The sequence below is a fragment of the Giraffa tippelskirchi genome, chromosome 7, assembly GCF_054371585.1.
Source record: "Giraffa tippelskirchi isolate mGirTip1 chromosome 7, T2T-mGirTip1v1.2.pri, whole genome shotgun sequence".
Lineage (NCBI taxonomy): Eukaryota > Metazoa > Chordata > Mammalia > Artiodactyla > Giraffidae > Giraffa > Giraffa tippelskirchi.
In genome coordinates this window covers 127,652,655-127,665,743 of record NC_137281.1, presented here as the reverse complement: position 1 = coordinate 127,665,743, position 13,089 = coordinate 127,652,655, and the positions used below count along the sequence as shown (strand labels likewise).

Here is a 13,089-nt window from a genome sequence, read left to right as displayed (position 1 = left end):
GTGTCTGAACATACAACAAGGGAAAGAATCCACTCAATTTATTGAACACTTGCAAAAGAATCTTTAAATCAAAGATATCATACACATGAAAAGGGATACAATTATATATTCATACATAATATAAATGTTAACATAAGATTTTTATAATTTATTATATCCTAAATTTTAAATCATGCAGTTATAACTTTTTAGCTGAAATAGTGTTATCCTTGTCCGAGCCGTGTGCCTACCCTGTAGTCAGTGTGGTCTTTCTAAAACTCTGATCATGTTGTTTCCCTGCTTTAACCTTTGAAGGGATTCTTATGTTACTCTGTAGAAATAGGAACCTATCTCTGGTTTGCTCTTCTGGTAACCCCAAAACCTAGAAGGATGTGTGGTCCTTAGTAAGATCCAGCAAGACTTTCCAAAGGAAAGAATCAAGTCCAAACTCCTTTTGATGATAGGCAAAGCCTCTAATGATGGGTCTAGCTGCTTCCTACCTTTCCATCTCCCCTCTGCCCACTCTCCAACTGCCTTTTCACAAACTAGCCAGCTAAGCCAGTTTCACAAGGGGCCAGGGAAGGGCCCCTCAGGTCTTCCCCTGGCAGTCCTATCTGCCTGGGATGTGGCTCTACCCTCTGTGTGTGCCTGCTTTGCTTGCTAACTCCTATTGATCCTTTTGCCTCTGCTTTAGATGTAACTCCCACAACTGTGCACCCCTTCAGTACCCCTAGAATGAATTGGAAGCTCCTCCATGCACTCCCATGGCATCTCCTATTTATCTTTTTATAGCAATTATCACACTGTTGAAATTGTCATCTTGTTTATTTCTTCTGTCTGTGCGTGAGTGCTCAGTTGTGTCGGACTCTTTGTGACCCTTTGACTGTAGCCCTCCAGCCTCCTCTGTCCATGGAATTCTCCAGACAAGAATACTGTAATGGGTTGCCATTTTCTCCTCCAGGGCATCTTCCCAACCCACGGATGGAACCAGTGTCTCCTGTCTACATTGCAGGCAGAGTCTTTACCCACTGAGCCAGCAGGGAAGCTCACTAGACTGTAAACATCATGAGGGCTAAGACTTATATTGATAACTAATAATAAGTATTTATTGAATAGACAGATAAATATTCTAGATCAATCCTTTCATTTTCTTCTTCTCTTTCAAAAAAGTTTATTTGGCTGTCCTGGGTCTTACTTGTGGCATGGAGACTCTTAGTCAGCACGTGGACTCTAGCTCTGTGATCAGAGATTGAACCTCAGCTCCCTGTATTGGGAGTGCAGCGTCTTAGCCCCTGGGTCACCAAGTAAGTCCCCTTTATTTTCTTCTTGAGGAAACTGAGGGCCAGATAAGTTAGTAACATGTCTGATGCCACCAGCACTTTGGCCTCATAGAAGCTGGGCCCTGAATTTAGTTTCTCAGCTGTCTGGTATTTTCTTGGCTGACTTGCTCTAGTACTTAGCTAACATTGTTTCAGAAACTGTGGGACAATTGTAATTTAACATTTGAAAATGTGGTTAGGAAGTCAAATAAATAAAATAATAATCATATAATTAATTCAAAGCTCAGATTTTTAAAAAAAAATCCTCTATTATTTTAAATTACCCATGTCATTGTTTTCCTCCATTCTCCTGGAGCTGTTGAAAGAATGTGGCATAATAGTGTGCTCACTGTCGGAGGCCTGGGTTTCTGTATGACAGCCAGGATGTAACTCCATTCTGGCAAAATCTGATGTTATCGCTCAGGTTTTTGTTGCACTGAAGTTAGGACATCTTCTTCTGGGAGGATCCTGGTGGGAAAAACATCCAGATATCAAATCGTTCTCTTCAGCAGTGCCAAATAACAGGGCTTGCAATGAAAATGAGAACAAAGCAAGCCTGGGATGGTAAAAAGAGCAGAGGCTTTGAAACCATGAAAACCCTGATTTAATTCTAGTTTACCACTTTGTAACCTTGGGCATAATATTTTCTCTGAGCATTTGTTTCCTCATCTGTAAAATAGGGCTAACTGGAAAGTTAATTTAAGGCTGAGTTTGTATAAAGAGTCTTATCTAGTGTCTGGTTAAGGGCCCTATTGCAGTCGCTTTCCCAATTCAGGCATTCCTGCAGGACAAAGATCTTCACCACAGGGCCTAGTCAGGGAACCTGTAGGTGCCCAGTAATACAGAAAGATTCATGATTGTAAGAGAGGTGTATTATCACAGAATAGCTAATTTCTTGCTTCAAAGAACCTGAGGTTACTGTCTCTTCCTGTTTTCTACTGGGATATGGGCGGACGTGTTTACTCATGTCTTTTAGACACTATATTTACATACGTATACCTCAGAAAGAACTGCATTCTGGTTAGGCTTGTAACAATGATAGCGGAGGACAGAGCTGTGTGAAAAAATAAAAAATAAAAAAAGGATCAAAAAATCACAGCAGAATATAGATTTGTCATCTTTGCTTGCTCAGATGATTGAACTGGGTTACTCAAATATATATATTAATTTATTTCATGAAGTGCCTGAATCACTTAAGGCCTTTATCAAAAAAGTGAAAAAGTTCTGTTGAATCCATGGGGACTTTGGAAAAGTGGCTGTATACCCTTCAGATGGGCTTTCCCGTTGCCTCAACTATAAAGAATCCGCCTCCAATGCAGGAGACTCAGGTTTGACCCTTGGGTGGGGAAGATCCCCTCGAGGAGGGCATGGCAACCTCTTCCAGTATTTTTGCCTGGAGAATCCTGTGGACAGAGGATCCTGGTGGGCTACGACCACAGGGTCACAAAGAGTTGGACACAACTGAAGCAACTGAGCATGTACCCACACACCCTTCAGATACTTTTCTTGAGTTGTTTGGGGTGCTTTTGGGAAAAAGTATTGCCACTGACTTGCTTGCTTACTACTCCAACCCATACTGCTTTTTGAAGTACACTCTTAGTGTTTAATTATATACTATCTTGAGTCTGTCTTTTGGAACAAGATTTTGTTTCCTGAGAACAAGGACTAAGTCTTTTGTTGAGGCAGTACTGGAACTTCTAAGGAGATCAAAATAAATTGTTTACCAATTGTATGAGTCACAACAACTTATGTTTTTCAGCAAGTCAAGAGTCGGTATTCTCTCCATATTACAGATGGGGAAAACGATTTTCATAAGCTCAAAGTCCTGAGTTGGAATTGCCATGAAGATCTTATCTCTTACCTTTTGGCAAATTACTATTGTTCTAGGCCATTGCTTTGGCAGGATTCCTTTGGGAAATGTAGGAGGCATTATAATTTTAAGGCAAAAAACATGAATTCTAATTTGTTTCTTCTCATTTTTAAAAATGAATGTGGAAAGGAATACTTATGATAAGCAATGAGAAAAGATACAATATCAGGTGAGAGAATAGGTGGAGAAAAACCAAAATCATTTGGCAAATGGATTGCAGCTAGCCAGAATTTCACTATGGTTTAGAACTTGAGCCCCACAGAACACAAAGGGATGTGTGTCTTTACTGAAGGCCATTTAACACTGGGAATTTTTCCAGCAGTGTAGTTCAATAACAGCAGTCCTTCTTACAACATTTGGGACTTGCCCTGTTGAAAATCAATATGTTCAGTGTCTACTGAAATTGCACATTTGTTCTCTGTGAGATGTATATAGGATGACCATATAAATTATCCTCCACACTGGGACTTTTTTTTCTGAGTGAAAGGGAGAGCCATTAATTACACCAGGACAATTAGTATAAGTTGAGACTATCCCAAGAAAACTATGATGACAGAATATGTCAATTATAGAAACATAGATTTGTATAGTCTCTTTCTAAGGAAGGCTATTATATATTTCTGTGAATATATTTATATAGGCTTAAAAGAACAGGTAACTAAGGTATTCAATTCATGATGGTGGTGGAATTGAACTGAATCATCTACACATTCTTAACAAATCCTTTTTGTAAGTTGGGTCCTACTTGTTGGTCTGTTGCCTGCCTTTGCACACTCCAGTGCAAGCATCACAACTGGCCACTTGGAAATTGAACCCACAGTCTTGCTTTCATCAGTTTAGTTTGTAACAAGTTTTAGATTCTGCAGGGCCCTATCAGTGGGTCATATGCTAGACTACAAGATCAAAGCAAAAACACAGAGGGTTCTGGGCTTTTCCTGTAAGGCCCCAGAGTCTAGTCCTTTGTTTATCAGTAACTAACTGTGATTTTTGGCAAGTCACACAACCTGTGTTTTGGTTTCCTTATCTCTAATGCGGGTAATGCTATCTGATGTGCAGACCTCAAAGGTTTATTAGGAGGAGCCAGTGAGGTGATGTATGCAGAAGCCTTCTGGAAAGTGCTATCCATATGTGAAGTGTTATCATTCCTAGGAGAGAAGGGGGACATGTGAGGGGAAAACAGGGCTTTCAACTCTAGCTGGCCTTGCAGATTAGGCTTATGCAAACAAATGATGACAATAAGGCCACAGGAGAGACATTATACTCTCTTTTATGAATAGGAGCAGGGAGAGAAACAAGTGAGGATAGGGACTGTAGCCAGCAAGACCCAGGGACGATAGGGTGAGATGGCCTCCATTCATTTTTTTATATCACTGTTGTCCCCAGGGCCTGTCAAGACCGCATCAAGTATGAACTTATTGGAGAAAAAGAAGACAGCTGGGCTCCAAGGTTGTGAGGGTACAGTAACTCATTCCTGATTGAAGGGGTTGGTTTTATTCTATAGTTCAGTAGGAATCAAAATATCATACTTGCCTTTCTTCTCCTGTTGACTTTTTGTCAAGATTAAACAAAATCATTTATGTAAAACTGCTTTATGGACTATAAATTCCAATGAAAGAAAAAATAAGAACTTCACGGGATGAGTCTGTTGATGATAGTCATTATTTGGTTGGCCAAAAATTTTGTTTAGGTTTTTCCATGTACTGGTATGTAAACCCAAACAAACTTTTTGGCCAACCCTATATTATAGTAAGAGTCAGGTTTATTTTTTTCTTAAAAACGATTATTACTTAAAAAGATTTTTTTTTAAAAAACTACATGTGCTTATAAAAACTTAGATATACGAAAAGGTATAATAAAGGAAATAAAAACCACACATAATTCTGCTACCAAGAGATAACTAAATGTTTTGGTGAATAGTCTTTCAGACTTTTTGACATTTGTATAAAATTTTTTAAAAATCGAAATGGAGTCTTTAATTTGTCCTTCATTCTTTAATTTGTTCATAATTATTTGAATGATAGACAGAATGTTAATAAGATAGACACCAGGTCCTTTTTCATGTGGTTTATGTTTTCCTGAGGGAATACAGACACAGAACAGATAATTATAATATAATGTGAAGCACGTCACCATGGGGAAGCAACAGGTGTTTTGAAGCAGGCTTAGGTAATCAGGAGAGGCTTCCTGGAGGAAGAGATATTTAGGTTGAGGCCAGAAAAATGACTAGAGTTAACCAGACTGTCATGGATGTTGGGGTGCATCACCCAGCTCCTCCTTAAGGATGGAAACAGTCCTTCCCCTGCCGGCAGTAGTGCTGCCTTTTTGATGATTCTCAGTGGAGGTATTTCCCTAGGAATTGCTTTCTGCGGAAGGAAGCTACCTTGCTCAAGATTATCTCAATCCCTAGGGGCAGCTGAGGTAAAAGGACTACCTTCTTACCTTCATTCAGACATCTCTGAAAAGCCATCTCAGCTCCAGAGATCCTCAGAAGATCAATTGAGGCTTCAATTGCACCTGCATTGGAGATAAGCTTTTCCTTCTGCCCAAACCCGCTTCCCTCCCTATTCACAGGTATTGGTCCTAGGCACACTGCCCAGTAAAAATTCTGCGCAAATAAACCATCCCCTCAATGAAGACAGAGAGTGCAGAGAGCATATTACTAAAAGATGGAACATCCTATCTAACTAAAGGTGTTGGAGGAATTAAATGTTTTTTTTTTTTTTCTTTACAAAATCTGCAAAGTAGTGAGCGTAGTCAGTAGAAGAGACACAATTCCAAAGAGGGAGTCAAACTCTTATCCGTGTCAAGAAGATGGAGAGATTGGACTCTATCCCAAGGCCAATGGGAAGCCCTAGAAGGTTATAAATCATGGGTGAGACATGGTCTGGTTTTCTAATTTGTGTTGGCCACTGTATGGCACCATTAATTAAAACTCATTACTGACAATCACCATATTTTTTATTAGAATATTGGAGTGACTGGTGACCTCCTTATGCACTCTATACACCTTTACAGAATGAATGGTAAACCATATGTCCCCCAGCAGAATCATGTAATGATCACCAGTACTGTAACAGTATTATTGGACCTTTAAAACTGAAGGGATTCAATTATAGTTCTTTGTTGTTTTTTTCTAAACGTGATTCACACTGTTTTAGTATTTATGGAGCACCAATGACATGCCAGAATGCACTGTGCTATTGCTGTGGAGGATCAAAGACAGAAGCTCTCAAGAAGAGGGCCATGGCTATCTCATTCATCACTCTGCCACTGAAGTGCCTGCAAATAGTGAGTGCTCAAAAAACAAGCAAACAAAACAAAAAATGGAAGGAGGAGTCTCAGAAACATGTGAGAATTACTTAGTCCTCATGAGCACAAAATGGGCATAATAGTTTCTCACTTCCCGACATTGTTGTGAGAATGGATAGGTAAAACACCTACTCCAGAAGCTTAAAATATAGTAAAAATTGTATTTACTCAAATAGTTCAAATACGGTTTGCTATTCTCGTATTGATAGAAATAAATCAAGGCCTTAAACGATTACAACCAAACTTCTGATATCTATTTCTCTCTGTCCTCTTTGCCCTGTAATATCACTTCAAAAGAAAAATGTGATTTGCAAACGAAGTTAAAAGATTTAGTCACTCACTGATTTATTCAACAGCTCTTTTTTTGAGATCATCCAAAATGCCAGGCATGGGTTATGCAGTGGTGAGCTGAACAGACCGTGTACCTGTTCTTGTGGAGCTTATAATCTAGAAGGAGAACATTTAACAAAGAAAATCTCATCAGTTATTACCAAAACAATCTGTCACTAGAGAAAATATTAATAGAAGCTAATTTAGTAATAGAAAGGTAAATCTTCTCTGAAGAAGTAAGCTTTAAACTGGGAACTAAGAGTAGGAGTTTCATTAAGAACAGGGAATAAAGCACCCTAGAAAACAGGAAAATCCTGTGCAAGGACCCCGTAATAGAAAAAAGTTTGGCTTACTGGAAGGATGGAGGGAAAGCCAGTGTGGTAAAGTGAAGGGAGATGAAGCCAGGAAAAAGGCAAGGCAAATCTAAAAGGTTGCTACGTGGTCTTCTTTTATCCAGACTAAATAGGATACACAAACTGCCTGAAATTTGTTCCTGGGTGGATCAGTATGGTTCATGATGTCTGTAAAACAGGAGGACAAGTAAACTGCAGTCTCAGTAGTCACATCTAAGCCTTGGGAAAGCTGATTATTTTTCCCCCTCTGGTTATCGTGATAAATGAAGAAGCATATAACAAAGGCACATAGTTGTTTGTTGAGAGTGCTCATAAAAAAAATACATTTTTACCCCTAGACAAAATGGAACTACTAGAAAGTCTTATTTTCCTGCTTACCACTTTTTTTCTTTGATGTGGTTCTTCCAAGGTAAACAACCAGTGCAAGCAGTGGACAATTTAGAACAGAGATGCTGCGGTGGTTTCCCAGGAGACATAGGACAATTCTGGGTGTCATCAGTGTTTGGGTGGTGGCTTACACACTGGATTTGCTCAGAGTGGCCTCCATTTCCCTCTCAGTGATTAGAACAACCTGTGTTCTGGAATACAGTATTTAAACAGTAAGATTGGCATTGCTATCTTCCAGGATGGTGAAGGCTTAATTAACATTTGAAAATGCTTTGAAATCTTTGGATAAAAGTGTTCTGGAAGCATGAAGTGTTATTATCTTTGGAGTGATACAGGTCATGTGACACAGGAAGTGGCTTTGAAGGAAAGGAAAACCTTTCATCAAGCAAACTCCTTGGGGTGGTTTGAGCCTGTTTTAAGTGACTCAACATGCCCGTGTCATCTCTCCCTAGACCATGAATGAAAGGAATAACTTGGCCTATAGCTTAGCAACTGCCACCGTCATTAACTGAAAGAATTTAGTGAGCTTGTACGTGAAACATACTACAAATTACACAGAATCCTAAAGCATATAGCACAGTTGTCCCTTATAACCACTAAGTAAATATTAGCTGTTACTATGACTGTTCTCCAGCAATATAGTTTAAAACCTCTGTACTTGTTTTTTCTGAACTTAATGCCTTTCAACCAAAGTTCAGTGTTTTTCAGTGATAAATCAGTCTTACTTTCATTTTAAAGACACTGGTAAAGAGCAAAATAAATGAAGACTGTTACTGCTGAGGCCCTAATGTGGGAGCAATAGATAAAGCACCTACTCTTCCTGGCATGTAACATTAGCTCAAAGCTGGATACTAAGCCTTTCCCTTTCTCAACAAGAAGGACTCAAAATAGAAGCTGGGTTTCCTAACTTCTGATGATTCCTTGGGGTCTTCAGTGGACAGGATTTCAAAGAGAACACTTTAAAGCAGTTCCAATTTATTTAACGGCAAAAGGGCAGAAAGATTTCATCCTGTTCCTTCCATTAACTTATATGTCTTCATAATACTTCCTGGATAAGTAGAAGTCAGAACAGGGGTGGAGAGTGAAGAATAGGAATATATATCACTTGAGAAAAATGTATTTTTGAGCAATATATATATCAAATCAAACCTGCCCATGTGTTTGTTAAATTAATTTTACTGGCTGGATGACTAAAAGTTTCTTTTTCTTTAAATCCACACCTACCTCAAATATAATAATATTTTGACCAAGGGAAAGGTATTTTGGGAAGTAGTACAGGAGAGAGAGAGAGAGAGAATAACAGAAGGCTGTAGGTAAGAGGATATAAATTAAGTAATAATTGAGTAAGGGCTAAGGTGAGGTGAGCCCCAGGGCATGCCGGGACGGTAAGGTTGCCAGGGCTTGCTGGGATAGTGGGGCCCTCCAGGGCATGCTGGGATAGCGAGGCCGTGCAAGGCATGCTGGGAAGGGTTCCGGGACTGCTACCCGTACCCGTGAGTAGGCTCCTCAGACTCGGCCCAACAGTTCTGTGTGGTCAAGCATCGAGCTGACCTAATTAAAAGCTCATTACACCAGCCCATCCCCATTAACAGGTAGACCCACGTGCAAATCCTTCAGAGCAGGCGCTCTTTCTGCTTCCCAGACGGGATTCCAGCACCAACCACGGGGCCTGGAAACTCTGGCCAGTTAAGGGATCTCCACCTCCGTGACCATCAGGTATAGTTCCTTTCTGGCTTGTTTCATGTTTTAGTAAATTAGTTTTATTTGCTCTGAAACATTGTAACAAAGAAAGCTCTCCGGTCATCACATGGGTAAAAATAACAAAGGATAAAAGAACGTATTTCACCCAATCAGAAACAAATAACTACATCTCCCTGGAAAATGAAGCCTTGCCTGTCCCGCCCTTTTGGTGGGATTTTGAAATTTCCCTTCTATAGGCAGACTGCGGGTACTGGCCTTCCTTGCATTGTATTTTGTATACCTTTTGCCCACCCTGACAGAAGATCTCAAAACTTAAGTATAAAGTTAGTAAATGATCCTATTGTTTGTGAGGTGGGGGTGGAGATGGAGTGGGAGCAGAGGCTTTATCTAACCAAAAAAAAAAAAAGGAAAATGCAACCTAACCAGGCTCAAATTAACTGAAATGGATCAAAGTAAACAGAGACATCTAAAAGCTTTTGTGAGTTAAAAGTGGCTATCTGTTGCAGGTCTTGCCTCATTAACTGCTGATTGAAGCTCTGCTTGGCCCTCTGGGATACCTAACACCCCAGGCCTATCGCCAGAGGAACCCTGGTTAGCCGCTTTTGCCTTTCCCTGTGTTGCTTTGCACAGCTCCTTGACCTCAACCTTCATACAAATCCTTTCTACCAGGCAAAGGGAGGAAAGTGTTGTCCTTGAGAATCTTGCTGGGAATGTCACTTCTAGCCAATGAGGGCTTGTGGGAAAAGAGAAGTGGATGGCAAAGATGTGGTATCTCTGCAGATCTGTATTCTGAAAGGAAGACTTGCAATTCTGATGTTTTAAGTAGAGCCTCTGCACAAGATTATGTTGGGGAAAGAGCCCAGTTTGTTTTTCCCTTAGGTGTTGGTCTCATCTCCATATGTGAATGGTGAAAGGTGACGATTAGACCATATGCTCTAAGATGCAGATATCTCTTGGCTCCCATCATCCCAGCCCTTCAGCAGGTCATTCAGCTGGAACAGGGAGCCAAAACTGAAAGGGTTGTCTAGGGGAGGAAGAGAAAATGGTGGGGGTGAGCTGGGAAATTGGAGGGGGGAGAGGGGGTAGGAGGAGCAGGGCTCCTTTGAGTAGGACCAGATAGGTCTCTGTGTAGAGTAATATTACAGCTCTTTCTCTCATAAACAAGCTGCATGCCTGCTTCTAAAGACCCATCTGGCATAGCTTTGAGAATGGCAATAATTACAAGCTGATGATGGACATGGAAAAAAAGCCCTGCTGAGCTAACTCATAAGGAAGTACAGGCCAGGACTGCAGGGAAATTACAGGCTGAAAACCTTTCTAGTTTAGGCCTTTTGGTGTTCTTAATCACAGACTTTAAATGTTGTAATAAACACTGTTGCATTTTATTGACCAACTCCCATGACAGGCAAATCTTTTTCATTTTATTTTAGTTTTACCATTTGCTCTTTGGAAAGCTGCTCAGCAGTGACTGTTTAGGCCATGACAATGGGTCTTTAGTTTTTCTGCTTATAAGAAAATTAGTGATCTTTATTTAGTTAATGGAAATTATGTATATATATATATATATATATATATGTATATATAATTTTTTTTCCCCTTAAATTGCTCTGTGCATTCTATGGTTCAAACAGACTCTCAGATTCAATGCTTGAACTTTAGCTATATAAGATATGGTCTGGATGTTTGAATCAAGAAAACTGAAGAGATAAAAAGAACAAACTTGGGAAGAATAATCTATAATTCTATGCAATCAAATAGCGTTTCTTATATAGAAATAAGTAAAAATCCAAGTTAAATAATGTACTGTTAGGTTCTAGCTTTGTTTGTAGAGATGATCCTTATTTCAGGGATGAATTTGATATGGAAAGGATAATCTTTCTTAAAAGTTTTAGAACCTAATATTTTACAAGTGGATCTAAGACATTTTGTCCTCTCAAACATTTTCGATCATTTAATGGAGCAAATGTTTTGAGGAAATCATCTTAGGAAGAACAAAATAGGAACACTGGAAATTTCCTTTCCTCTGAAACATGATTAACCTTGAAATCTATAGCTTAAATATCATGGCAAAGGTGGTCTTGAATATAACATTATTACCAGTTGCTATTATAATGAGATTTTGATATCTAATGTGGAGTTGATTCTACTTCAACATGTTACCAGTTTCCATGAAAATAATTTGATCTTCATTTTATACGTTTTAAAAGCCTAAGGTTAAAAATGGTGACTAATGGTGTCAATCAGAGTTTTTCAATGATCTGATTAACTTATTATACAAATAAATCTTTGTTCAAAAGATATCTTTATGGATTTTACAGCAGAGAATGTAAAGTTTGTTGTTCTTTAAGCACTAGGTACTGCATTTGTAACTTATTTTCAAATCCCTTCCTTCTTTGCTACAGTTTCTCATTCATATTCCTTAAGGACTTGTATTTTATTCTTTGTGTTTTGCATATAGTCCTGGCCACCTTGGACGGATTATTTAGTTCTGTCCTTTTGTATTTGATTACTTTTTCAGGGACATAAAGTTTTGAGGTCTGTGAAGTTAAAGCTGTGAAATGATTGTGTAATGGATATTTACCAATATAAACTCAGGCTCTTGGCCTTTCCTTGTCAATGAGAAATTAATTCTTTATATCTAACTGTCTCTTTTCCTATACAGGCTGGAATTGTTCCTAACAAAAGAAGCATGAATTGGTGGAAACTATACATTAAATGCAAGACTATTTGTCTAGTTTTCATTAGGTTGCTGAGTGAAAAGCCTTAATTCCTGTCTTTTCCCAAGGTACTCAGATATCCATGAAGGCCCCCTCATCTCGCACTATCATTTCTCTCACTGGGCACAATCCAGCTTTAAAGAATTCAACACTTACTGGTCTTTAGAGAACTGTCAGCAATGACAGCAACCAGGGACATGACATGTCTTACTGTTTACAAAGGATGAGCGCAACAGGGCCTCTCGGATAACTTGATAAGCCTTGCAACTTCTCTCTCCCTGATTCTGGTCTCTCTGGGCCAGCTGCCTTTTCGTGGCCAGCTAAAGACACAAGTTTCAAGACTTGATCTAAACACTGACAAGGCAGCAGACACGGTGGCAGAGATAAACTAGGGCTGCTGAAGATTGCTTTGTAAAACAGTGTAAACAGAAAGAGAAACAAGAAAAATCTCAGTCCCTGATTTCTTAATGCATACAGTTTTCTTGTGTACTTAAAGTTTGGTGAAAAAAATCCTGAAATACATGTAAAGTAAGTTCATGAATTATTATCGTGGTTTTGGATATTTAATCTCTTTTTCTCACTTCAGCATCCCTCCATCCCTTTAGAAATACCAGACAACGTCATAGTTAAATTAAGTTCAACTTTTATTTCTCACTGTTTTGTTTTTAAGTATTTGGAACATACTCTTCTGTGTAGGGAATCCTGAAGTGTCTTAGAAATTGTACAAATGCATGTAGTTTTCTTCATTCCTACTTTGTGAAGAACTTTCTTATCAGGAGAGGGATGACCCCAGGAAGTTAAAACTCCTTCTTCCTTTCCTTTTGCTGCCATTCAGCATTGAACAAATGGAGGAGGAAAGGAAAGTTTCATGTGCTTAGGTTGCCCTTGCGTCAGTGCTTTTAAGTCGTATATATCCTAATTCCACCACCTCCATGGGATTTAGGAATATTGTTTTCCTTAACTTCTTTGTAACTGACTGGGACAATGCTGTTATCTTCTAAAGGTGCTGGACTGTTCCCAGAAGTGAGCTCTTCCAAGGTGCTTGGACAAAAGATTTTTACAAATTGTACTCCCACCCCTTTGTTTCTTCTTTGTTATGGAAATGCCATCGTTGAAAATAATGT

The 13,089-nt window shown here is 39.2% G+C and overlaps 1 protein-coding gene and 1 long non-coding RNA gene across 12 annotated transcripts in view; one reads left to right on the top strand and one right to left on the bottom strand.

Annotated features, from left to right (window-relative positions):
* Window positions 1-1,063: 1,063 nt before the first annotated feature.
* On the bottom strand, window positions 1,064-8,986 carry LOC145513348 (uncharacterized). The gene is made up of 4 exons (XR_014059323.1): window positions 8,772-8,986; window positions 7,539-7,738; window positions 6,819-6,924; window positions 1,064-1,766 (listed from the first exon to the last, which is right to left on the bottom strand). It is a non-coding gene; the product is annotated as an uncharacterized LOC145513348 (long non-coding RNA).
* The window catches only part of BMP4 (bone morphogenetic protein 4), a 222,804-nt gene continuing 217,366 nt past the window's right edge, over window positions 7,652-13,089 (top strand). For 5 of the 11 annotated variants that reach the window (XM_081509405.1, XM_081509391.1, XM_081509403.1 and 2 more), the window contains exons 1-2: window positions 9,005-9,040; window positions 9,140-9,263. The gene's annotated coding sequence lies outside the window, so the exon portion shown is untranslated. Of the gene's footprint in view, window positions 7,760-9,004; window positions 9,264-13,089 lie in introns of those variants that run through there. The other 6 variants (XM_081509401.1, XM_081509385.1, XM_081509387.1 and 3 more) reach the window with 2 other exon arrangements.